Consider the following 25,887-nt stretch of genomic DNA (forward strand, 5'->3'; position numbering starts at 1 on the left):
CTCGGTTAACCTCCCTACCTTTCCATCTTGGTTTCTCTCTCTCTCTCTCTCTCAAACCCAATCAATAAATCAATCAGTCATTTTCTTTCTTTCTTTATTCCTATAGCCGCTAAAAGTATGGAAAATTTGGCCACAGAAAGAGCTGGCTGCCCCAAAACCTTATTATAGCTAAGAAAAACAAGAGCAGCAGCGGCAACAACAACAACAACAAAGGTAGTGAAATTAAGGAACACTGTCATGACACGTGTACGGCGAGATAACGAAACACTATGTAAGACTCAATCTGCCCCCTCTCCTCTGCGCTGTGCCATACATAATCTCCGTACCATACGTATAAAGCCATAATCACGACGAGTTGACAAATACACCTATAACAGTCGTCCACAAAAAGCTTACGGGACCGGGGATTTTCGAGAGAAATAATTCCCTCGAAGCCCGGGCACACAGTCTCTCGAATACAGATTTTCAAATCTGTAGCAGTTTCGCGACCTACAAGAACCGCGATCCATTAAATTAGAACTGCGCCATGCATTTACAGATGCCCCTAGTATGTTGTCTAGGAAACTCGGCGCTCTGTACCGCGGCCTCTGAGATCGCACCGGCGCAAGCAGGTCGGATCTCGGAGTCCACGCTCTGTGTACTGCCTTTGATCGCTTCACCGGAGAAGAGAATGGCTCGAGTGCACGCCAACGTCACGCAAAGAGAGAGAGAGAGCATGCGAGAACGCCACTATCCTTTATTTTCATTTCAGTAATAATAATAATAATAAAAGAAACAATCACCACAAGCAACACACGCTCGCTAGCAGCGACGACTAGTTTCTCGCTGTGTCCCAGAAACCCCACCTGTGAGCGGCAAACGAGCCGTGTTGGTGGCATCGGAGGAGGCGTACGTAGTACGTGGCCGGTTGCATGGTTGTGCGGTCGAGCAGCTCGAAAGTTTTACGTCGACGGCGCCCTGCGCGAGTGAAAGCCTGCGAGTTTCGGAATGGGAACGGAGAGTCGATATCCTACTCGCTGCTGGCGAGAGGGTGGGGGCCGACGGAGTCGGCAGCGGGAAGTGTCTTTGCCACCCGCTGAGTGCCACTTTCGTGTTCGCACGGAGAATGATAAGCTGCACAAACGCGGCCGCGTATGTATGACATCCGCGTGCGTGTGCTGGGCGAGAAAGTTTGCGTGCGTCCGTGATGTATGTATGTATGTATGTATGTATGTATGTATGTATGTATGTATGTATGTATGTATGTATGTATGTATGTATGTATGTATGTATGTATGTATGTATGTATGTATGTATGTATGTATGTATGACAGGGTATGTATGTATGTATGTACACATGTGTGCGTGTATATATGTATGTTGTGTGGGCTTGCTGGCAGAGAAGAATGGTTGGTGGTGGCGGGGGCGAGGCTCTACGTGTCAAACGGAATCGCTTGGAAGGCGTTTATGAAATTATGCTGATAGCGCGGAGTAGGTCGCGATGCCGTTGCACGGGAACCGGCTGGACGTACGAGCGTGTCGGATTGATAATAACTGCCGCGCGCGAGGGTTATATATCATTTCTTTTCCCGCGGGGCCTTCCATATGTTTCTTATGCTCACGGCGTGTGGGTATTTGTGCGAGACTGTTTCCCGTGTTTTGTCTGACGGCGGCCGTCGAAATTTTGTTTGTTACGAACGCTCTGTGTGCGCGAACGAAGGGAGGAGGGAATTAACGCGTGGGTATAGAACGAGACACGTGGCTGCGTGTGGTGGATGTTTTCTCCTATAGCAAACAAGTCCGACGCACGCGGTTTGCGAAGACCAGTAAAGCTACTCATCACGCGATCAAACTGTACTCATTCGGACACGTCTAAGAAAGCTGCAATAAGTAGATGAAGAATCAAACTCGTGTATGGCTGCGTTGACTTAGTTGTCAATAATACTTTCTGATACGCAGCTTATGACACACCCGATCTGTGAGGGGAGGGACATTCGGCTTCGAGCTTAACATACTTGTCCCAGCAGAATCGATACTCGGGCCTTCTCGTACAAATCGAAACAGTTGGCAACCCTATATATAAGTGTGATACAATTTTGTGTCGGCCATAGCCGGGACACACCCGCCCGAAGATCGCCCTATACAAAGGGAAAGGCAATAGTCGTCATCATCATCATCATCATCGTAATAGTAATAATAAACATCACAAAGCCGTTATTATACAGCGCAGGCCAGTGTACGTGTATACAGTTATAAAACAAACCGTCTATCGACAGGCTTATATGCTGCCGTGGCTCTGCAATCGATTGTTTATTTAAATAAATGACTAGATAAATAAAGGAAAATTACTGCTGACTGCATGCAACTGTCTAGCGCAGTCTGCTGACGCCTCATCAGCGTTCAGCAGCGGATGGTGGGGTTGGGTTAGGGAAGTAAAATGACAGGGAGAGATGATAACATAGCGGACAGAGTATAAAGAATATATATATATATATATATATATAAACAACAGAGCGACAAGGTAAGGGTTATCCATCTCGCTAACGCTTTATATAGTGTCGTCGATAAGCCACTGTATGGACCGATCGAACGGCCACGAGCAACGGCGATTAAGTCTTTTTTGAACGGGGGGCTATTTGTTACGGCGAAGTCAGCGGGCCGCCATTCATCCCCATTGTTAAACGGACGCCTTAAAAGCAAATGAGCCGTAAGATGGACGACTCGAGGCGGGCGCGTGCACCAAGGCGCGAGCATCGCTCACGACGCGTGAAAAGAGATGTGGCTCGCTATATTGGGACACTCGAGTCGTGCGTTGCGTCGCGTGGCGGCTCAGTCCACGAGAAGAAAAGAGGAAGGCTTCGTCTGTGTCGTGTCGAGTCTTTTGACGTTATTTTCACACTCTCTTTCTCTGCATTTCTCTTCCTTTTCGCGCTTTCAGGCCCTTGCTGTCTCGAGCGGGGTGTTGCTTTGGGGGAGCCGGAATCGAGGACGTTAGCCCGCTCGAGGCAATGCGTGCGCCTGGCGCTGTTCACGCAACAGCTAGGCCAGCAGACGACACGCATGCCACACGGAGGGAACAGACGTGGAGCAGACGATTTTTCATTTCTGTAGCAGACGACGACGACTCATTCTGCCGCGAGTGAGACGCGTTGCCGCGAGCTTTCTTTTTCTTTTTCATTTACATTATATTTTATTTATGTTTACTTATTTTGCGAGTTGCCTCCTCGATCTCGTCTATTCGCAACGACGCGGACCGCTTCTTTGGGGCCCGAGAGTCACTCGCTGCAAGGCTGCGTTGCGTGCACGGAAGAGAGATTCCGCGAGGCTTAATCTCGTGGCGAAAGAAACGCCTCGTCGTGCCGAAGTTTGCGCAATTGAATGCGGAGCTGTGGTTCTGCACTGAGCCACGCATATGATGCGTTCCGGTCTGGTGAGCGGGAGTCAGGGTTGATCATATCGACACTGCTCGCGGTTCGTGAACGTGGCTGTACAGCTATAGGGGTTGCAGAAAAAAGAGACGAAGTAAGTCTGCACGTACAAATATATGCATTGCAACTCGCGTATGCAAGCTCGTGCACGCGTAAATGGACGGCAAACAACATCCGCTGCCGTGGCGGCGATTGGGCAAGATCTCTGAGCTCTGTGAATCGGAGAACTCTATGCGAACGGTGAGGCTATATAGGTGAGCCCCACGTTAGCAAGAGCAGCCTGGTCTATAGTCTATAGTATGCAGTGACGCTAGGTCTGCAACGAGGAACAACGTTTTTTGGGGCCATCGAGTAACGAGTCATTGCAGTGGCATATGCACTAAAATCCCTAATAACCTTACTTGATGATTAACACTTACATATGACATTGTCTTGTTATGTTTTTAAATTTTATTTTGTATTAATGCATTCACTTGATTAACTAAATGGTGTCTGCGAAGCGTTCCTTTTTTTCTGTTCTTGTCTGAAACAGGAAACTTGTTCCTGGTTGGTTGTCAAGACAAGCAGCTTTCGGCTGCTCTACACACACACACACACACACACACACACACACACACACACACACACACACACACACACACACACACACACACACACACACACACACACACACACACACACACACACACACACACACACACACACACACACACACACACACACACACACACACACACACACACACACACACACACACACACACACACACACACACACACACACACACACACACACACACACACACACACACACACACACACACACACACACACACACACACACACACACACACACACACACACACACACACACACACACACACACACACACACACACACACACACACACACACACACACACACACACACACACACACACACACACACACACACACACACACACACACACACACACACACACACACACACACACACACACACACACACACACACACACACACACACACACACACACACACACACACACACACACACACACACACACACACACACACACACCACACACACACACACACACACACACACACACACACACACACATACATACATACCCGCCGCGGTAGCTCAGTCAGCTAAGGCGTAGCGCTGCTGAGCACGAGGTTGCGGGATCGAATCCCGGCCGCGGCGGCCGCATTTCGATGGAGGCGAAATGCAAAAACGCCCGTGTGCTTGCGTTGTAGTGCACGTTAAAGAACCCCAGGTGGTCAAAATTAATCCGGAGCCCTCCACTACGGCGTGCCACATAATCAGAACTGGTTTTGGCACGTAAAACACCAGAAAAAAGAAGAATACATACATACATACATCTTTGTTGAAAGTCAGAGAAGTTTCCCGGCGTTAAGTATTTGCTCACGCGCTGCTCTGCTAGTGAAGGGACAGAGGAGTGATAAAAAGACCCTAGAAGGAAGAGGGCAGAAGAAAGTGAAAAACAAAAAAATAAAATAACATCACTTGATATCTTCGCGTCGCTATTGAGTCCTGCCTGTTCGAATATATGAGTCGTCTTGACTACACTGCTGGCTTTATACACGATGTAATAGTCGGAATGACAGCTACAGTTTCTAAAGGAAGCGAGTTGATGAAAGGTGATCAAGCAAGAAGTCAAGTGCTTGACGTTACATTGATGAATTGCCATCTTTGTCTCGTGTATGGCCCTTTCATCACTGTGCGCTCCGCGGTCTAGTAGAATTTCATCCAATCAGCCACCTTGTCTAATACATTTGAGAAGAGACTCTCGCGGAATCGGAATGAGTCGGTAGACGGCGTGCCATAAAATAACTTTTTTGCATCAGTGTTCTGCGCCTAACCAAGATGCCCCCCCCCCCCCCCCCCCGTATTTCCCATTTGTCAGGCCATCTTCATCGGTGCATTCAGTGACGGATATGGATCGATGACCAAAGATTCGTGTTGTTGGCCACGTTATAATGCGTGGTTGCACGTCTTTCCTCACCACTGCTGTTCCCTCGGCGTGTTTTCGCACTGGCGGGAAGGTGTCTTTTCTTCCATTTTCGTTTCCTTTTCCCTAATTATTTGCACATTTTAATAAAATCACAGTGGATTTCCGGTATGCATTGCTTGTTTTGTCGTCTGTTGGCTTCATAGGGTCGTTACACACACACAAAAAAGAGAAAAAAATTGATTATAGCCTCTTGGTTTTTGATTATTCGCGTTCCCTGTTCATTTAACTATACACAGAAGGTAAAATTAGGACATCTTCACGCCATAACATGTATTGACGTCGCGCACTTGTCGAAGTTATGTGACGATTTTCACGATTTCCCTGCCAAATACGTCGCAAAAAAAAAAACTCATGCTGTACTTGTTTTATTGCGATAGCAATTATATGGACACTTCAACCGGATTTCTGCCGTCGGCGTCGCCGTCGCCGTGAGGTTCCGTATAGATAAAATCTTCGCCGCGCGCCGTATGCCCGAGCGGAAGCGTGCGGGGACGCGCGCTATCACGGAGAGCGAACGCACTCAATATCCCACGCGCAAGCAAGGAAGCGGGAAGCCAGCGCCGGAGGGAGCGGGGAGGGGGGGGGGGGGCGCACTTCTACTCTGCCAACAACCGCGCTCGTCGCTCGCCCGGTCTCTTATCTCCACACGGCTCTGACCTTTATGCACTGTGCATTCGCCGCTCAGTTTCTGTTGAAGCGATAGACCGCACGTACCTTCGCCCGCTACAGCGTATGCGCTTGCTGCCAGCGTTTTGACAGTCGTTGTCTGCAGTCATTCAGTGTGACCTATTCATGTTTGTGCGCGCTCACACCACGCTTGTTCATTCAATTAGTAATAGTCGGGCCACATTTTCCAACGCACGCTACACATGCAATGCTGCCCGGATCGGCAGTGCAGCGCTACAGGTGTGTCTCTTCGCACGCGCTGCCCACGGGAAGCGCTTCTCATCAACACCACCGTTTCACACGCGCCTTCTCGTGGTCATCGAGTCTCTCTTCATGTCGGTCTACTTACGCCGCAGCACACCTGCTTACTTAATCAGCTCATGTTTACTACAATTCATATTGCTACCAAAGCCGCTCACCTTACTTCGTATGACATTGCTGTGTTGCTATCGCATTCATTGCTTCGCCCTAACTGTGACATTTTTTAACTATTTCAAAGAACTCCCAAATATCTCTCCCCCCCCCCCCCCCATTTTTTTCGTCTTTTTTATTGCGCGAATGGATGGCGTTTGGGAGAAATCGGAAAATGGAGGCACTCGTATAGAGTAGAGGCACGTGCACACAGAAACTCGGACAAAAATTAACACAAAATGTGAATGAGTCAGTGCAATGAAAACGTATAGATGCTAATGTAAACGCATTCCGCTCGTGCTTATAGGGCGGTCCTCTTGAAGATAAACTTGGAGAAGCTTCTAATCTGCTCCACTTTATACCTCTCCAGCAGTAATGCAGACGACACGCCTGCGTGTCGTCTGCATCGCTTTCGACCCACGATACAGAAGTACGCGCAGAAGTCCATCTGCTCCCTCTTCGTAGAAATCCTGGGGAGTTCGTACACCCTTAATTTCGCATTGCTTCCTTTATTTATTGTTATTTTAGTATTTTTTTTCTGTCTCGATCTTTGTATATTCGGGCGCAGCACGTTTAACATACGGTGGGGAAATGATGCGTGCCATGTACCCGCGGCACGGCGCAGTGTACTGTTTTGTTTTTTCTCCTGGTCGGGAAGGCGGAGGAGGACGCATTTGCACGTATACCGCGGAACATAATATACCACCACCTACGTATAGTAGTGTACATACGCGCAGGACGCGAACTCCTCCTTCGCGAGCGAGCGCAAAGAAGCCGCGGTTCGGTTCGTTCGCGGTCGCTCGCGCAAAGCGAAGTCGTCGGCTCTGCGAAGAGAGAGCATCGACCGCTGGAGCCCTCCGTCGGCGCTCTTCTTCTGAGGCTCTGTTTTCTGTTTTGTTGTTTTATATTTGCCTCGACCACTCTCCCTCTTTTTCGCCGCGCACTTATTCCTGCAAGTCGCTCGCGCTCGCGCGCTGTTGCTTCTGTGTACATACGCCGTCTCACTAAAAATATATGCAGCGTTGCAGAAGTTATACAAGGCACGGGCTAAGCCGGTCACCAGAGTGCGCGGAAGAATGTAGTGCCGTGTTTAGACGGGTGTTCATGGAGGAGTTGCGGTGGTGTTGATAAGCATACTGTATACGTGTTTGTAAACGAAGGACGTATCTGCGAAGCGTGGCGTGTAGAAAAGCGTCTATTTGGGCTTAGCAGGTGTGTGTATACGCAGACGGAGCAGACGAATTCAGTGAATATCCGATCATAGCTATGACAAACTTGTGCTTGAACATTTTTTTAATGATTATTTCAAACTCTACCTCGCTCCAAGCTCCGTTAATTGAGCTTGGCGCGATGTATTAGCGTCGTCTTTCGAGGAAGCTCGGGCCAGTAGACTCTACAATTGCGTTCATTGACCTTACGTGTGTGGAAATAACAGTCTGCTTTTCTCATAACGCTCAAACACGGGTACTTTAGATCGCGATAGATTTTGTATATATATATATTCATGGCGATTGGCTATTATTCCGCAGGCTGCGGTAGGGATTCAATCATGATAAAGAAATTCGATCCCTATCGGACTTGGGGACTTTCGGTCTTTGGACGGTTAACGTCCTTGCCTTTCTCAACCCATTTCTCTCTCTCTCTCTCGGACTTTGAGTAGCCGGTCCAAAAGAGGCGTATCGCTTCCCTTTTGTCTTCACTTAATTAAGAGAAGGAACGGCACGTATATAAGCTCATTCGCGCAAGTAAGACACTGGATGCCCGCCTCTTCTTCCTATATACCAAAACTGACGGCAGCACCTCCGCATTTTGATGACGTCACGTTTCACCCATTGCCTATATTACCCTATTCTAGTACGCTGTACCTATATAGCTCGTCTCCAGACTATTTTACCGGAAGAGCGTGCTGCCACTCTAGAGCAAACGTTTTGAGCACCCACGTATCAGTTGACTTCAGCTTTGAGCAAATATTTCGTCACTAATTAACGCTCTAATATCGCACCTGTAAAGAAGAGTGTGCTTGGATCGAGCACACGTGTCAATGTACTCGTGAGTGAGTACGCCGACATGAGCATTTCAACATTGCGCAACAGCAACCATACACCCACGGTCGACAGCAGACGACATAGCAGACGACGCGAGTGCGGAGGAATACAAGTCACGGTGCTGTCGTGCTCTCTCTACTCTGATTGGCTGGCGGCCTCGCTAGCGTCTGCCAGACGAAGCGATGTCGTCTGCTCCTGCCCCGCGCGAGGACCTTACTATGCTTGGCGCCGTCCGCGTCGTGTCTGTCACTGTCACGGGATATCTAACGCAGGCGACCGAAACACGCGTCGACCTTACTCCTCCGCGATGTATAGCGCACATCGCGTCTTGAAGAGCTGCAGCTCCGCACATATATACACGGTTAGCTTCCCGTCCAGTGGGTTGACATGTCCCTTACCGCCGCTGCTTGCGGATGTTATCTGTGCATATATATACAGCGTAGGTGCGCGGGCGCGCGCAGTACTGCGTCGTCTGCACTCACGGAGGTGCAGACGAAACGACATGTATGTCTTCACGCTTGCAGACGACGCTTGAGGCGTGCACCCTCGCGATCGCGGGTGGTTCATTGCATTTGCACGTCAAATAATTTTTTTTTCTTCGTGGGGTTGTTACGTGGCGCGCACTGCCTGAATCGTCTCTATACCTGGTCGCCTACATTACACCCTTTCATAAATGCAAAACGGAGCGGAGGCAGCTTCAGGTGTCGACTTCGTACCGAGAGATAGCGCCTGCACAAAGTATAACGGGCGACTTTGCGTGGGATCGCGCTCTGAATGCGTAAGCGGCCGTGACTATAGTTGTAATGCACTGCGCATAGCTAGAGTTAGCGCAGTTGGGAACTTATAGTATGGATTAAAGCGGTTTCTCTTTCCTTTGGTTTATTATTTCCCCTTTCCTGCTTGACTCCTCAAGTTTTGCACACAATTGCACAAGTGCATAATTTGCACATGTGGATTTCCCGTATGCAGCGCTGCATCTGATTGTTATCTACAGAGAAGAGGGAGACTCTACTGGAATCTGCAGAAACATGTCTGCCCTGCTACACATGCAAGTCTTGCTCCTTCAAATTGTGGTGAATTACGACACACACACACACACACACACACACACACACACACACACACACACACACACACACACACACACACACACACACACACACACACACACGCACGCACGCACGCACGCACGCACGCACGCACGCACGCACGCACGCACGCACGCACGCACACACGCACACACACACACACACACACACACACACACACACACACACACACACACGCACACGCACGCACGCACGCACGCACTCACTCACTCACTCACGCGTATAAGAAAGATTTAGATTAGGGGGACGCCCCCCTAGCGCTTGGGGCTGCCCTACTGCGTATAGGGCCCCCTAATCTAAAACTCTATATTATGTAAACTCAGTTGGTGATTGCATGCACCATGCCTTCTCCGCGTTCACAAAAAAAAAAAAAAAAAAATGTTTCCGCGGGATACGATGATATCGAAAGAAGTTCGACTCTGCCGTGATGAAACAGAAATGAGCGAACGCAATTCACCAACTCTCCTTGGGTTGGACAGCGGTGTACTTGCCACTGCATTCTTATAATTGTCACTGACTATATATAGGCAAGGAGCACTTCACTGAGATTGCGTACTGCAGCTTGTCGTTGTAGTTGCCGATGATGTGACGGCGATGATGATTCGATTCGAACTGATTATAAAGCGCGAAACATTACAGAAAAGCAACGGTTAACATTTCGCAGGTCGCGGGCGCACTCGAGCAACTAGCGAGAGCAAACTTACATCAGCGTCAGAATCAAACACGTGAACGAACCCCAAGTCTTGAAGACGGTCGCTGCGGCCCGTTCACTTCAGTCTTTCCAACACTTTCAATGCTGCCGTCCTTGAGCGCGAGCTCCTGCGAATAAGCCAGAATGATGATCCCTTGCCGCCATCCGCAGAAAGAAAGAAAAAAGAAAGGAAAGAAAGAAAGAAAGAAAGAAAGAAGGAAAGAGGAGAGGGAAATAAAGGAAGACACCCATGTCGCTTTTAAGTGCGCATATAGACGAAAGGAGTGGGCTAATCCTGCAGCCTGCAAGAGAGGCGCTTCGCATCAGCGCCCCGTGACATACGCGTAATGAAAGAAAAATTAAAAGGACGCTAAGCGAAAGTGATTAGCGGAAAGGGGAGACCCATTTATCATCCCGAAGCCATAGCCTCGGGAGCACGTCTGGCGGTCAGGGTTGGACGAGGTGGAAACCGGCTACAGTAAACTGCATGGACCACATTGCGTGGGGAAGCGAATTGACCGTCCGCTATATCGGGAGGTCTATTATAAGCGGAGCGACTGCGAAACGCTATAGGTTACTTCGATAAACGAGACAAGCGACATGAATGTGGAAGCAGTGATCGATTAACCGGCGCGGATTAATTCTGGTAGTCTTACAGGCCGCCTTGAAAGCTCGCCGACTCAAAAGCTTTCTGTAGTCTAATGGCTTTTGTATATATAGACTGAAAATTCAAGCAGCGAAATTCCGACGCCGTCTGTATTAGTGACGTGGCGGTGTGTGTGTGTGTGTGTGTGTGTGTGTGTGTGTGTGTGTGTGTGTGTGTGTGTGTGTGTTGTGTGTGTGTGTGTGTGTGTGTGTGTGTGTGTTGTGGTGGTGCGTGCTGCGTGCGTGCGTGCGTGCGTGCGTGCGGTGCGTGCGTGCGTGCGTGCGTGCGTGCGTGCGTGCGTGCGTGCGTGCGTGCGTGCGTGCGTGCGTGCGTGCGTGCGTGCGTGCGTGCGTGCGTGTGTGTGTGTGTGTGTGTGTGTGTGTGTGTGTGTGTGTGTGTGTGTGTGTGTGTGTGTGTGTGTGTGTGTGTGTGTGTGTGTGTGTGTGTGAGAGAGAGTGTGGTAAGCGTTTATTTGAGGCATAAACGCATAAAGGAGCGCTAGTAGTCCGTTGTTATTGTAGTGTACAGGGATTAGCAAAACGGGTCTCGGCGTGTTCCGACACCGAGACACCGCATTTTCGCCCTGCAGCTTCGCCATTGCTTGGCACTTTACTGCATGCGTCTCGTCCCACAGGAATTTTACTGGTGGCGCAAACGACCGATCAAGTCTGCCATAACCCAACATTAGCTATATGAGGAGTTACTATAACCGCGGCTTGTTACTGTACACGTTCGGCCCACCGCAGTGCGTGTACAGGGGCGATGCATTATGGGTATTCCCCGCGTCGGGATCGTCGTCTTTCGCCACGGCCTCGGCAGGCCTCTGCAGCGTCCACCCAGAACGCCGTGCCATCAATCATGGCCGTGCGTGTTCTGCATTCCGCGCCGTCGGCGGAACGTAATCCCTTCGCATTCGCGGACGTTGCAGACAAGAAGCAGTGTACATGAGCTTGGGCCTGGTCACGAAAGGGGTGGTGTATATGTGCGTACATCCACTCCATCTTATCCCGCCGCCTTCGTGCGGTTTGCGTTCACTTGCGAGCGCGATGCAGGCAGAAGCGCGGGAAAAGAACAGCAGCGTAAAGTACAGTCAACCACAAAAGTTTGCGGACCACGCGAGCGCGTGGCCAAGAGCCTCTTCGCGACACTTCCGCTACGTCACCAGCGATCGACAGCAGCGCTACGTTGAAGACGCATCCCTCCTTAAATCTATGGCCTGTCTATTTTCGCACTGTGCGCAAATATTTTCTACCTATCTCTTTCAACGTGACGCGCTCTTTGTTAGCCAGGGCTACTTGCTTATATTTTGAGAGCAGAATATCAGTACAAGTAATCAGACAGCGTATTCTTCGGCTGTTATCAGTTCTATTTTCGCGTAGCCACGCTGTTTTTTTTTTGTTTTTTTCGTGAGTGCGTGAGTGAGCGGTGAGGCAGCCATGGGACACAGATGCTTAGTCAGTAGGCAGAATTTTTCCGTTCCTCCCCCATCGCTAAGTGACAGTAGCGGCCGGGATTTGATCGCCTGCGCCCAGGTTTTGCTGCGCAAAGCCCGAACCACCGCGCTGCTATAGTGGTTACATTTAGAAAAATAAGAAATAATCGGGTGCGATGACTCTTTTTATAACCCTTTGCGACACGGCGTCCTCGTTTGGGGACTCGAACTTCGGAGGCGCGTCCCCCGCCACGTGTTTCTTCAAATGACCTAAAACTCAGTGTGCGCATTCGTGTCCGCTTCCTGATGGGACAACTAGCGGTCAGTTAACTTCATTGTCCTGCGTATTGCTGCAGATGATCACTTTGCTAGAGACACTACCATGTTAGACAATCGTTCGACGTGCCGCGTTCCAAGACCAACGTCAAGAGTATTTTTTTTCTCCGGTCGACACGAATACAACCGAAAAAGCAAGTGTGCATGCGTTTCGGGCCTAATAGTTGATTCTTTTTATGCAAGCATTGAAGCTGACGGATTTCAGAATAATTAGATAATGAGTTATACGCTAATTAATTTTTTTTACTGAAACTTGCACAAAACAGCACATTGCTTCGTCTTCTTTCTTGGAATGTAATAGTGAGCGTCTTGAAATGATGCCATGCGCATTTGACGCATTTGCAGACAGTGCATCATAATTCGTGTCTGAAGGGGATGAATTTATTCACAAGACATTTACAGAAGTGTCATGAAACATAGGTCTCTCAATGATCTAGTAGGAAGTGAAATGTCCGCCGTTTTCTAGCACCTTATTGATGCGTGTGGGCATCGACTCGTACAAAGATTCAGTAATCTCCGGTCGACCGCGCAGGCTTTCCCATTCTTGTGCGATCGCTTGCCACAGCGTATCGGCCGTGCGGCCGCGGTTGGCTCGTGTGGACAGCCGTTTCTTCAACATGCCCCAGACATTTTCTATGGGATTCAAGTCGGTGCCACATGGAGGCCACTCAAGCTGGCAAACAGCATGTTCTTCTAGCAATGACTGGACGATACGTGCTTTATGGATCGGGCTGCGGTCGTGTTGAAAAAAATAGCAGCCGTCGCTGAAGGGACCGTCCAGCGCATACGGAACGAGGTGTCTAGTGATGACGTCGCAGTACCGTGACGCAGTGAAGGGCCCTTCCAGACGCACAAGGGGACCAAGGCCATCTTTGCTGATTGCTCCCCACACGCTCACGGAACACCGTCCACTGGATAGAACACTCTGTGTGTAATTAGGCAGATATCTGCAAGAAATAGCATACAATTGGGTTCCAGCGGCGCGTCTAAAAATGTTGTGATTCCTCTTGCGTATGAACTTTATAATGCTGTTATAGAGTTGCAATAGAAAACGTGCAAACATCATTAGATAGTACTGAAAGACCCACTGGCAGCTTTTAATTAGCTTCAGAGTAAGTAGTACTATGAAACAATCGTTAATGTTTTCAATATAATACCACTACAGAAAAATCTCGTAATGTCCAAAAGCTCATTTTAAGTGAAACATGTTGTGATGCAGAATTAGCTTCGTGAATTAACTGCCAATACACTGTAAACACACCTGCAGTTTAGTGGACGCCAAACCCGCTTCCGTTGGTCCCAGCGCGTGGAAAAAGTTGACTCGTCGCTAAAGATGACATCGCCCCATTTCTCTGTTGTCCAATCTTTCATTTCTGTAGCGAACATGAGTCGTTCTTGTAGCTGGCTGTCTGAGAGGCAGGGCTTCTGTGCTGCTACGAAAGACTGCAGGCCAAGCTCACTCAGCCTTCTTCTTACAGTCTCAGACGATACCGTGAGCGAGAGCGCTTCTCGGATATCCTCTGCACTTTGAAAAGAATCAGCCACGATGGCGGCCGTAATCAGGCGGTCCTCTTCCTCAGTCGTGGCCCTTGGACGCCCACTGCGCTCCATATCTGTGAATCTGTCATCGTCGCGGAAAGCTTGAATAATCCTATTCACGGCAGTCCGGCTCCTGTTGGTTCGGCGGCAGATTTCGCGCTGAGGTATTCCCTCTATAAATAAACGCACAATGTGCCTTCTTTCGTCAAGTGGAACACGCAGCGGCATCTTTCCAAATAGGCAATCACCACGTGGCCTGAAGCAAGTCTACTACGTTTTCAGCGACTGATGCGAAGATGCGCCTATGTGTGAAAGAAAATTTTCTATGCATCCGCTTTTTCTTTATTTTTGATGACAGTGAAACACCTCCCTACCCTTTCTCTCAAGACGCAGAAGCAGCAACACTCATTGGACCAAGATGCTGCCAACCAAAGTGCGCCAGTAAACGTCGCGTAAAAAAATTGTCGCAGCGCTTCGTGAAACTTATCTACCCACTGCCACACCAGTCGACAAAGGTTGCAGTGATTGCTCCGATACTGCTATCAAGCCAGATATGTGGCGGTCTTATCGCAGACAGCCCTCTGCGTCAACACAACGAACTAACAATGTCATGCACGGGAATAAAAAATTAACAGGCAGGCGAGTACCAAGAGGGCTCATATCCGGGAGAGCGCCCCTGTCGCCGCTAGGTGGCGTACCGCTAGGTGGCGCGGATAGGCAGTCTGGCACGCGCTCGCGTGGTCCGCAAACTTTTGTGGTTGACTGTACGTCCAGGACAGGCTGTGTAAAGACATGCAGACTGCGGGACGTGACGTCAGGAAAATCGAGCGCGCCGCTAAGCATTGCTACTGTCGCTGTCAATGGATCGCAGTTCGGGCTAAATTGCCTTTTCTTCTCCTGCTTTTTTAAGGCGAAAGCCTTAGATCTCTGTTTCAAGGTCGCGTTGTGAGGTACAGAAAGTCACGTGACCCAAGGAAGGCCAGAAGCGAACGAAAGCATGTTCAGCCGTGTATAAGAGATGATTAATGATTAGCAAAGTTAATTAATGATGTATTAGTGATTGGATTAAAGTGGATTAGAGTGCATTAATGTGGATTAAGGAGAATTAGGGTGGATTAAGGTGAATTACAGTAGGCTTTACAAAGTTTTCGCCTTCGCGTCTCTTAGGCGATAGCTAACGACACCTGGGAATCTTTTATTTTGACTGTGTCTCTTCGCTTATAACAAACATATACATTCGGTTATATACGTACGGAATCACTGGCCAGACGCCGCTGCACTCGACTTCTATGCTTAGGCAGCATTCAGACGCGCTGCGCCTTGTGGTGGCGCCGCCGTGAAGTCCGCCCACACCCAGTTGGCGTCAAAGTTGGCGTCAAAGAGGCTCATTGAAGACTGGCACATGTACCCACGAGAATGGCCCACATATTTAGACTGCACTATACCTTCGGGATCGGGCTACATTTTAAAGGCAAGCTTTCTTTGCCAGACAGATAACGTAGTTGTAGCGCTAAAAGGCACAGAGACAGAAGAAGAACAAAGGGGACACACACGCAGCGCTGCCTGTGCGTCATCCCATCGTCATCCATTTCTATAGGCATGTCGTCGCTGTCACTCCGCACATGTTTTAGACTGCACTATCTCCGGGATCTGCCCATATTTTTGGCGGGATAGCCAGGTAGCTAGATAACCGGACAAAAAACTGGTATGATAATGCCAAGAATTCTGTTCGCATTAAAGAGAACAGTGATATGTGATGAAAGCTCCCTATAACTTCTACAGCGTGAACAGTTATACATACATATAGGAGCACTTTCAACCTAAACTCCGTCCCGCGCCGTCTCCCCGTCGTCGCGTCAGTGTCACGGCCGCCATCCTTGACGATCGATCATCTTGCGCGTGGCGGCGAGTCGAGAGACTGGCCTGAGGGCGAGAGCAGTGGCCGGCAGTGAGGTCGCAGTCAAGCCACATTATACGAGTATCTTGCACAAACAACCACAAGGCGCCGTGGTTCAAACCTGGGTTGCCAGACGTGGACCCTGTGCCGTATACTTTATACTTCTTTCACCACGTTGGCAACATCGACACGGGACTTCCTCTCCTTCTCTTAATGCTTCCCTCCCCCTTCCCCCAGCGCAGGGTAGCCAACCGGGCTCAGTCCTGGTCTACAGGCCTCCACGCCGTATACCATTTACCCTTATCTGCGCCCTACTAGCTACTTTCTTCCAACCCGGGCACGACGTTTCTTCATCTCAGTATATTTTTTTATTCGTCATCAATAAGGACGTTTGTAGTCCCTCCCCCACTCCCAATGCAAATGTATCGTCATCATCATCATCTTCAGCCTCTATTTATGTCCACTGCAGGACGAAGACCTCTCCCTGCTATCTCCAATTAGCCCTGTCTTGCGCTAGCTGATTCCAACTTGCGCCTGCGAATTTCTTAACTTAATTCATCACCACATCTAGTTTTCTGCCATCCTCGACTGCGCTTCTCTTCTCTTGGTATCCATTCTGTAACTCTAATGGTCCACCGGTTATCCATCCTACGCATTACATGGCCTTCCCAGCGCCGTGCATTGTTTCCTTTTAATGTCAACTAGAATATCGGCTATCCTCGCTTGCGCTCTGATCCACACCGCTCTCTTCCTGTCTCTTACCGTTAGGCCAAACATTTTTCGTTCCATCGCTCTTTGCGCGGTCCTTAACTTGTTCTCGAGCTTCTTTGTTAACCTCCAAGTTTCTGCCCCATATGTTAGCACGCAAATGTATACACTTTTATAAATGGTATCGTTTTAGCCGGACACACACGGCAAACACCAAATAAGCTTAGATTGATAAATTATTTTTCCGAAACTCTTTTTTTCGTTGATTTCGAGGTAAGAGTTTGATTACGAGAAGAACTCGCGTGTTCGCGTCAAGGAACATCGGGCAGCCCTCGACTCCTCATAACCCATGCACTTCGCTTGCAAGTTTCGGGACGTTGACTACCACAATTCTTCCCCCTCCTTAAAAATGGACTGTCACCTGTTGCTACCGTGAGTAAGAGAGAGAGAGAGAGAGAAGGGAGGAAGGCGGGGAGGTTAACCAGACTTAGTCGTGTTTGCTACCCTACACGTGGAGAGGGGGATGGGGGAGGGAAAGAAAGAGAGGGAGAGTCATAATTAGCTATATATATATATGTGCAGCACAAGTCTGTCGCCTTCAGATCATCATCATCATCATCATAATCATCATCATCAGCCTATATTTAAGTCCACTGCAGGACGAAGGCCTCTCCCTGCGATCTCCAATTACCCCTGTCTTGCGCTAGCGTATTCCAACTTGCGCCTGCAAATTTCCTAACTTCATCATCCCATCTGGTTTTCTGCCGACCTCGACTGCGCTTCCCTTCTCTCGGTATCCATTCTGTAACCCTAATGGTCCACCGGTTATCCACCATACGCATTACATGGCCTGCCCAGCTCCATTTCTTCCGCTTAATGTCAACTAGAATATCGGCTATCCCCGTTTGTTCTCTGATCCACACCGCTCTCTTCCTGTCTCTTAACGTTACTCCTAAGATTTTTCGTTCCATCGCTCTTTGTGTGGTCCTTAACTTGTTCTCGAGCTTTGTTAACCTCCAAGTTTCTGCCCCATACGTTAGCACCGGTAGAATGCAATAATTGTACACTTTTCTTTTCAATGACAGGTACTGAAGGTACTGAAGAGTAAATTCTACCATATAATGAACACATTCTACCCGGGCGGCGTGTAAAACGCTTCGTGCAAGTCGCCAGCACGCAGGAGGAGCTTATAGAAGAACGACAAAGCACGCCTTTCAGTTTGAGAGAAAACGTTGCAAGGCCGTGCGTGCGCGGTCCTGCGTGAGTAAACGGCGAAATTTCGCACGCTAGATTGAACCAGCGGCACGACCGTCCACTACGTGCCTGCCTCGACGTTCGAACGTTGCGTAACGGTGTGCGTGCTCGCGTGTGCCAGCTAAGCCAGCAGGAGCCGCGCGAAGGCCGCCACCGCGGCCGTAAAGCAAAAAAAGAAAAAAAAAAAAACGCTTTATCTTTGGCGCTGATTGCAAGCGCGCCTCGGTCTATATAGCGTATTAGACGCGCGCTCGGCGCTCGACTGGCCGGCCGCCGCTAAGCCAAATTTATCGCCGACCTCACAGGGGCGGGGGGTGACGGATTTACGAGGCAATGCAAGTAGTATAAAGCCCGCGGCTCTGTGGCATGCGTTTTAGTGCCGCTTGCCTTTCGTTTATTTTGCGGAGGACGCGCGCGGCTCATTAAAGTGGTAATAAAAGAAAAGCAAACAACCCGCATGCCGTCTCAGCGACTCGATCGTATGCTATATATATGCACACAGCTTTAACTACTACTCTCCCCCCCCCCCTCCCCCCTTGTCTCACTTTCACTGAAAGCCCTTGTTCTGTTCGAACCCTTAAATGCGATTTAACGGAGGTTTGTCGAGCGGAAGTCAAAGGGGCGTTAAAGAAAAATACCATAGGTTAGGCTGTATTAGTGTGTTACGGTATGGGGTGTGAAATTATGCGATTTGTAGTATAATGTACGTTACGGTCCTGCAACAGCTAACTAGTCGCTGTTAACGTGGTTATAGGTGGCTTATTTGATAAACCAAAAATCTAAAAAAAAAAGAAAGATAGAAGGGGGAAAATGAGAGAAAAAGAAAGCAGTTGTGACGCTGCCAGAAGTTACGTCCCCGCAGACACATATCCGTGACGTCAGAGATATTGCAATTTTTTTACCATGAATACTTGTCATAACGCATAATTTTTGGTGTGTATTATATGTGTGATGTGAGGCCTGTGCTGTGTATGAACTCAAGCAGTGTGTTGTGGTATGCGTTGCCATGTATATAGACCCAGCGATCATAGCTACGTATAGGCCCGGGAGCATCTAGTCGAGTCTATAGTTGATTGTTTAAGTAAAGGACTCGCATTGCTTTGTAAAGAAATCAGTCAACCTATATGGCTGGCTTCGAGAACTTTCCTGCACTAAATGCGAGGAGATACTTTTAAATCTGTGACGTCAAGGTGACGTGCACGCACTCAGGTTCGAGCGCGAAATTCAAAACAATTGAGAAATTGTATGCCTGTACATTTATTCCACTATACTAATTACAACCCGTTTTCGCGAATTGGAATAAAATACAGTCGAACCCGGATACATCGAATCTGAAGGGGATCGCAATAAAGTTCGATGTACAGGTAATTCGATATTTAGAATAAGAATAATTTATACAAAAATTTTCAAAGGGAATTTACTGCTGTTCGTTATATGCATTAATTCGTTATATGTGGGTTCGATATATCCGGGTTCGACTGTAGATGTTTGAGGGGGGAAACAGGCCAGTGTAAACAGACCGAGTGTTGCTAGCTTTTTAGGGTCCTTTTAACTGGCTCTTATCTTAGATCATCGCTGGTTGTTTCCGTTAAATCATTGTATCGTCGGCCCAAATGGCGGCTCATAGGCTCAATCAATGTGAACGGTTGATCTAAGTTCGTGTAGCCTGTGCGCGAATGTCTCGGCTGAAGGAATGCGTCGGTCTGGAATTCACCTGCAGTGCGAGTGATCTTATCTCGAGAAGTCCTCTACAAAGGTGCTCCAAGACGTTTCACCGACTACGAAGGTCGCGGTCGGCGGTGCGAATTAGTCTATACGAAAAGGAACAAGAAAAAAGAAAGAAAAAAGAAAGAAAGAAAGGAAAATTTCCTTCCGAGAAGATTTACTTGCGTACTCGAAGACGTACTCGAAGAGTGTACTTTTCCGCACCTCAGTGACCATTCAAGCCGCCCTGTCTAGTATGCTCCAGTGTATCGGAATGCGCACTTGTATACTCCGTATCAGGGCCTACCGTGCTTGACTCGGAAGAAGCGGAAACTAAAGGAACCAAGCGAATTTCCAAAGCAGCTAGGCCCGTTTCATTGGTTAACAATTCGCGCTCTGGGTTTGGAAAATGCTGGCAGAGGCCTTCGTATTGCAGTGGACATAAACAGGATGATGACGACGACGACGATGATGATGATGACAACGACGACTCATAGGAGGTGCCCCTGACATTCTGTTATTTTCAATGGGACCCTGTGCTGCAAAACGTTTACTTTGAGGTAATCATACACATACAGTAAAATCTCAAAATAAAACTGTCAGAAATCTCACGCAAACTTTTCAAAGTTGGGGAAAAGTGAAACTACTCCTCCAGCCGCGCAGGTGCGATCCCACGACGTGTGCATGCAGGTGCCGTCGTCAATTCGTCGTCGTGTCGTTCGCAAAAAAAGTGTCATTCGGCCGTCAGCGGGGGCCTGTCGTGGTTTGTCCTCGCGGTTGTTTCGTAGACATCACTCTCGCCGTCCTCGTTGTCATCGAGCCAGAAGTCGTTATGGGCGGCACTTAAAATATTTTATTTCCTTTTGCCGGTCTCTTTCTTTTCTTTCTTTTTCCCCAGACAGTCCGTCGCCCCATGTTCAGACTTCAGAATGCGCAAATCTCAGCCAGAACCGCATAACCACCCGGCAGGCATCCATGGACTTGCGTTTTGGACTTCTGCAAGAGGGCGCAGTGAGCGCATCCATTGTATTTGATTCAGTGTAATTAATCCATGTATGCCCTAAGGTTACCGCTCGCCGTCGAACTGGTGTCCAGGAAAAAACGTTAGGCGACCCTAATCTTTGACTTAGGTGTCTCTTTGTGGCACTCGCACTTCGGCGTTGGTGTTCTGTGCATTGGTGTGCGGTAATCAGTGATTTCTAATTAATTCTAATTATTACAGACACTTCAGTAACTCAACTTGTAACTAAACGTATGCTATGATATCATATATAGAATGAAACCCATGAATTTTGTACTGTATTATTTTTTTTCTGAATTTCGTCCCCGGTCGTCTCAGGAGGTGAACCGGAAGTGCTGCGCAAGAAACAAGAGTGTCACTTGATGGTCGTGCCACTATAACCCAGGCGGAGTACGGTGGCGAGGTGGACGTGAAATCAGCTCAATGACGTAATGACTTTTCAAGTCGGTTCTTATCACTGACTAGTATGTTACGAACGTAAAAAAAAAAGAAAAAAATTGTGTCGTCGTTTTTTTTTTTTTTTTTTTTTTTTTAATGCCACTGCGAGGTGCCAGAATCATCACCTCCATGCACGTGGGTCAAAGTAACCATCTTCTCATGTTTCATGTGATAAAATATACTGCTTTTCTTCGCATAAACGTTGCCATGCTTTTTTTTTTCGTTGCCATGCTCGCACTGCTTTCGGGATTGTCACGCCATTTCGGGGGTACTCTAAAAGCACTTCACGGTTGTTTTTCGCTGCCCGTGACGGCGCGCAACGGCCGATATCAAATTAGGCCTATATCGAAAGTTGGGGGCAAGAGCCTATCTTCATTAAACCACCTGCACAATGTTCTGCGTGCATCTGACATCATATATATCCTACAGCTGAATATGTTGCTTAATCGCCTTCTAGCTATTTTCGAGAAGGATTAAGGCAATGTGCAACATAATAATGCACGAGAGGTCTCAGGAGGAAATATCGATTTCTGTCCTCCCATGTCCTCCCATGTCCCAAGTCCGAAAACAGTCACGAGCCCGAGATGTGTGACTATATATCTCCTCGGCAAGTTAGTTGCCTCGTTACTTTTTTTCTTTCTTCTTCTACTTTGTTAACCAGTCTGCTCAGTCACCATAACTATCCACTTACCAGCCAGTTCAGTATAGACTTGTACGGACACCGCGTCTTGAAAGAATATTGCACGCAACAGTCAATCCGCGCGTTCAAACGCGTTCGCGGCGACAGCCTTTCTTTATGCGCACCACTGCAAACTTGGGACGGCCTGCCGAACGATATTTTAAATCGGCACTCCTGCTACACGTCAACGTTCCCACGGAGAGCGATATAAAAACAAAACGAATAATCAAACCTAAACTGTAAAGAGAAAACGAGGACGTGACTACGCACATTTCGATCATAAAAAAAGCGGGAGTAGAGTGTATCACTGACTCACGCACGTACGCAACCACGCGAGGATGTGTGCTGCGGGCAAGACTCAAAAATAGGACGTGGGACGGGTCCGGCTTCTTTTTCCGAAGGCTCTGTCGTCGGAGGGTGACGCAATCGAACGTCACCGCTAGGCTGCAGCGCAAGCGCTTCGCCCTCCATCCCAGCCTCTTTCACCGATTGGCTCGCTTGTTCCCGTTCGCTTCGCCGCCTAGGAAATGGTCCGCGCACGTCAACTGGTCCCGGCACCGCCATTCCCTCCTTTCTCAGCTCACGTAGCTTGCCCACCGCAGCGACGAGCTCTTGAAAGAAGCAGAAGTAAACAAAAACAAGAGGTGTAACGACAACGACGACGTTGTGTCGAAAACCAGCAGTTGCAAAGCGCAACCCCCATTTACAACCACGCCAGGGGGGGGAGAGGCTCAAGAGGAAACAGTGTGGCTTTACCTCCACGCGTCTGTTCCCCACCTCTGCATCTTTCGCTTCTCAAGCGTGCAGTAAGTTAATACTCCGTTTCAGCAATTCCGTACAGTGCGGATAGGGCTATCGGCCGCATCAGCCAACAGCTCCTGAATTGTGAACGCCTTCAATCGGAGTCTTATATATCTGCTCCCTTCTCTGAAACACGCAGCCGTTTCCTTCGTTCCTGATTGGCTGGTACAAACCTTATAGCCACTCAACTGCACTGCACAGAGTTAATTTGACTTAGTTGTAGTAGTTCTGCGTCGCTGTCCCAGGTGTATTCATATATACACCTGTGACAGCGACATTATATATATATATATATATATATATATATATATATATATATATATATATATATATATACAGCGACGTCGCGTGCCTGTCAACGCGCTCTTTAGTGCGAGAAGTCGCGCGTGCGAAAAATGCAAACACGATTTTTTTTTTTTTTTTGCCCCTTCTGCTCTCTAAAAAAGAGGCCCCTCGGTAGTAAGTTACACATACGTCAGGCGCTTATATAGTATGTCCGTAAGTGCGTACATGCATGCGTACATGTATGCCATGCTCGTTACACACTTGCTCGCATTTTATAGCGAGTCTATCAGCGTCTGCTTTGCGTTTGCGTCCGCACAACACGTATACGCGTGCCGTCTGGAACGCCGTCAACCTCCTCTTGCACGTCTGAGTTTGCGAACGTAAACGTCACCCTTTTGTGTGTATATATAGGTATAAATACAGCTTTCAACAGAAGTTTTCTACAGACCGCACCGACCCGCGACACTTGCGGTAATGATTGACTGACTGCATGCAGGTGTCTACAATGTACGCATATAAATTGAACTTCTGCAGAGATATATCTGCAGGTGAGCAAAAAACGACAAAACGAACAGTTCGTTTTTTTTTTGTTTTTTTTTTTTTACTCACCTTGCAGGATATGACGTTGCACGAAATGGTCATTCCTTCTGAGACAAAGGGAACACAGAGCGAGTATATATATATATTACTGCTCTTTTTATAGGATTACATTTAGGGCCCATTCACACTTGCGACTAAGCGAGGTCGCGCGACCGATTGCGACTGGCGACCAGAAAGCTACTCAAGACGAACGATGTTCACACTGACAAATGCGACCGACGAGTCGCTAAACCGAAGTGTCTCGCGATATGCCGTTCACGTCTGCTTGAAATGTCATCGCCGCGTAATATAAGCGTCAGCGTATACGGACGTCCTGTTCCTTCGCATCTGATTGGTTCAGCTGTTCTGCGACTGCGGTCGCGCGTCTGAAAAATCGAGCAGTGAGCGACTGGCCCGAAACGGTCGCCTTTCGAGAAAAGCGACCATTTGTGACTACTTGCAACTGGTCGCTTTGCGACTAACTTGGTCGCGCGACCTCGCCTAGTCGCAAGTGTGAATGGGCCTTTAGAAATATGTTGACGTCCAAGTGGCGCCTATTACTCCTCTTCGTGTAAGGTAAACACATAAAAAATATATCAAGCATGTAAGGTGGCACTGATCGAAAGAAAGGCTTGGCTGGCTAACGTATGCGAAACAATCGTAAACAACGAGTATACGGGAAAAAAAAGGGTCACTGACAGCTGCAACTGCACGACGTGGGCGTTAAGACCGCCTGCTTGCTATGCAGGAAGAAAATAATATGAAAGAAGGGAGATATCGACAGCAAACAAACGAGAATTGAGACAATAGCAGCTGGCTGCATACGTATTGCGTCTATATATACACACAAGAATGGAAACGACACAAGTGTTTGGGGCAAGTAAAGCATGTGCCAACGACAAAACAAAAAAGGCACTTGGGGTTCATGACGTGGGACTTTTGAAGAACGTAAATATACCACTGATATACACGGTTTGCCGCCAGCTTCAGTCGCGCGTCAAGTGCGCTATATATGAAGTTTCCACGGAGGCCGCTGTCAATGGATGTCGGCTTTCGAGGGTTCGGCAGCGTTTACATCAAAAGCTCCGTACGATATATCTGGCAGCGCAGGAAAAAAACAAAAAAAAAAGCACTTACACGTGTATTAAGAAAAACTCAGCTATGCCGGATGAAGTGTTTGCAGTTGAGCGGTTTTACAGCCTCCCCGCTCCCGGCGGTATACTTAAATAGTGTTTACGTGAAGGTATCGGTGGTATGCGCGAAGCGTGCCTTGACGCATGCGCGTCAAGGCACGCCGAGCGTACGCGTGTTGCTATTGGCCAGAACCTGAGCATCAGCGTTCTGCGCAGCCGCGGTTATAGCGTTGTTGACTCGCTGATCGACGAGCGACTCGCGCCGTTGTGTAAGTGGAATTCTGCGTGGTAATGCTCCGGGAAAAAAACACTCTGGAGGCAGAACGATAAAAATTCATGAGCCATATTCCACTCTGTGAAGGTGGATGACCAGCGAAGCTGTTTAGCACACGACACAAGAGGTGACACAGAATTTTGAACAAATTAAGGTACGAACATACTTATTGTCCTGATCGGTGGTCATCGTCACACATTCGCGTATCACCTCTGGACAGTTAATTAATTTTTCGAGGAAAACACTGTTTTATGCATTGAAGCACAAAGTTAACTGGAACGCCCATGCATTTCGTCGGACACTTTGAAAATTCATATCTCGAAACTGATGGTTCAGTCCTGAGAATTCATTTCAAGTGGGTACGCCTTGCGAACTCAGCGGCTATAATTCGTAGATTGAAAGATGTGCCGTAACATAATTAATTAAAAAGTTAATTAGAGTAATTAGGTTAATTACTCAATTAGGCGTTTCGATTTTTCGTGGAAGTAATGACCGCCTCGTCGAGTAGTTTAGATCAAGGATTATAATTGTGCTATCTGCCACAGGCAAGTTTTAAAATTTGGTGCAGCTAGCATGAAACACCGTGTACATATATATACAGTATATAATGTAAAAACTCTTTTTTTTTTTATTTGGTCACCGTAGTCATTTCTATAATTGTATGTTGTACAGCAGAGAATGAGAAGTATAACTGCATGTGTGTGGGAAAATTTTAATGTCCCCCCCCCCCCCCCCCCCTATTCTTTCCGTTTTTTTTTCCGGGCCCTTACATCTCTAGCCTTGAATGCAAAG

At 48.2% G+C, this 25,887-nt stretch overlaps 2 protein-coding genes across 2 annotated transcripts in view; one reads left to right on the forward strand and one right to left on the reverse strand.

Annotated features, from left to right (window-relative positions):
• The window catches only part of LOC119446271 (uncharacterized), an 80,639-nt gene that overhangs the window by 24,526 nt on the left and 30,226 nt on the right, over window positions 1-25,887 (forward strand). The window lies entirely within an intron of this gene.
• The window catches only part of LOC119446270 (peroxisome biogenesis factor 2), a 71,319-nt gene continuing 55,427 nt past the window's right edge, over window positions 9,996-25,887 (reverse strand). Inside the window, exon 10 of the mRNA XM_049664042.1 lies at window positions 9,996-10,497. The gene's annotated coding sequence lies outside the window, so the exon portion shown is untranslated. The remainder of the gene's footprint in view (window positions 10,498-25,887) is intronic.

This window comes from Dermacentor silvarum, chromosome 3 (assembly GCF_013339745.2).
Source record: "Dermacentor silvarum isolate Dsil-2018 chromosome 3, BIME_Dsil_1.4, whole genome shotgun sequence".
In the NCBI taxonomy this organism is placed as follows: domain Eukaryota; kingdom Metazoa; phylum Arthropoda; class Arachnida; order Ixodida; family Ixodidae; genus Dermacentor; species Dermacentor silvarum.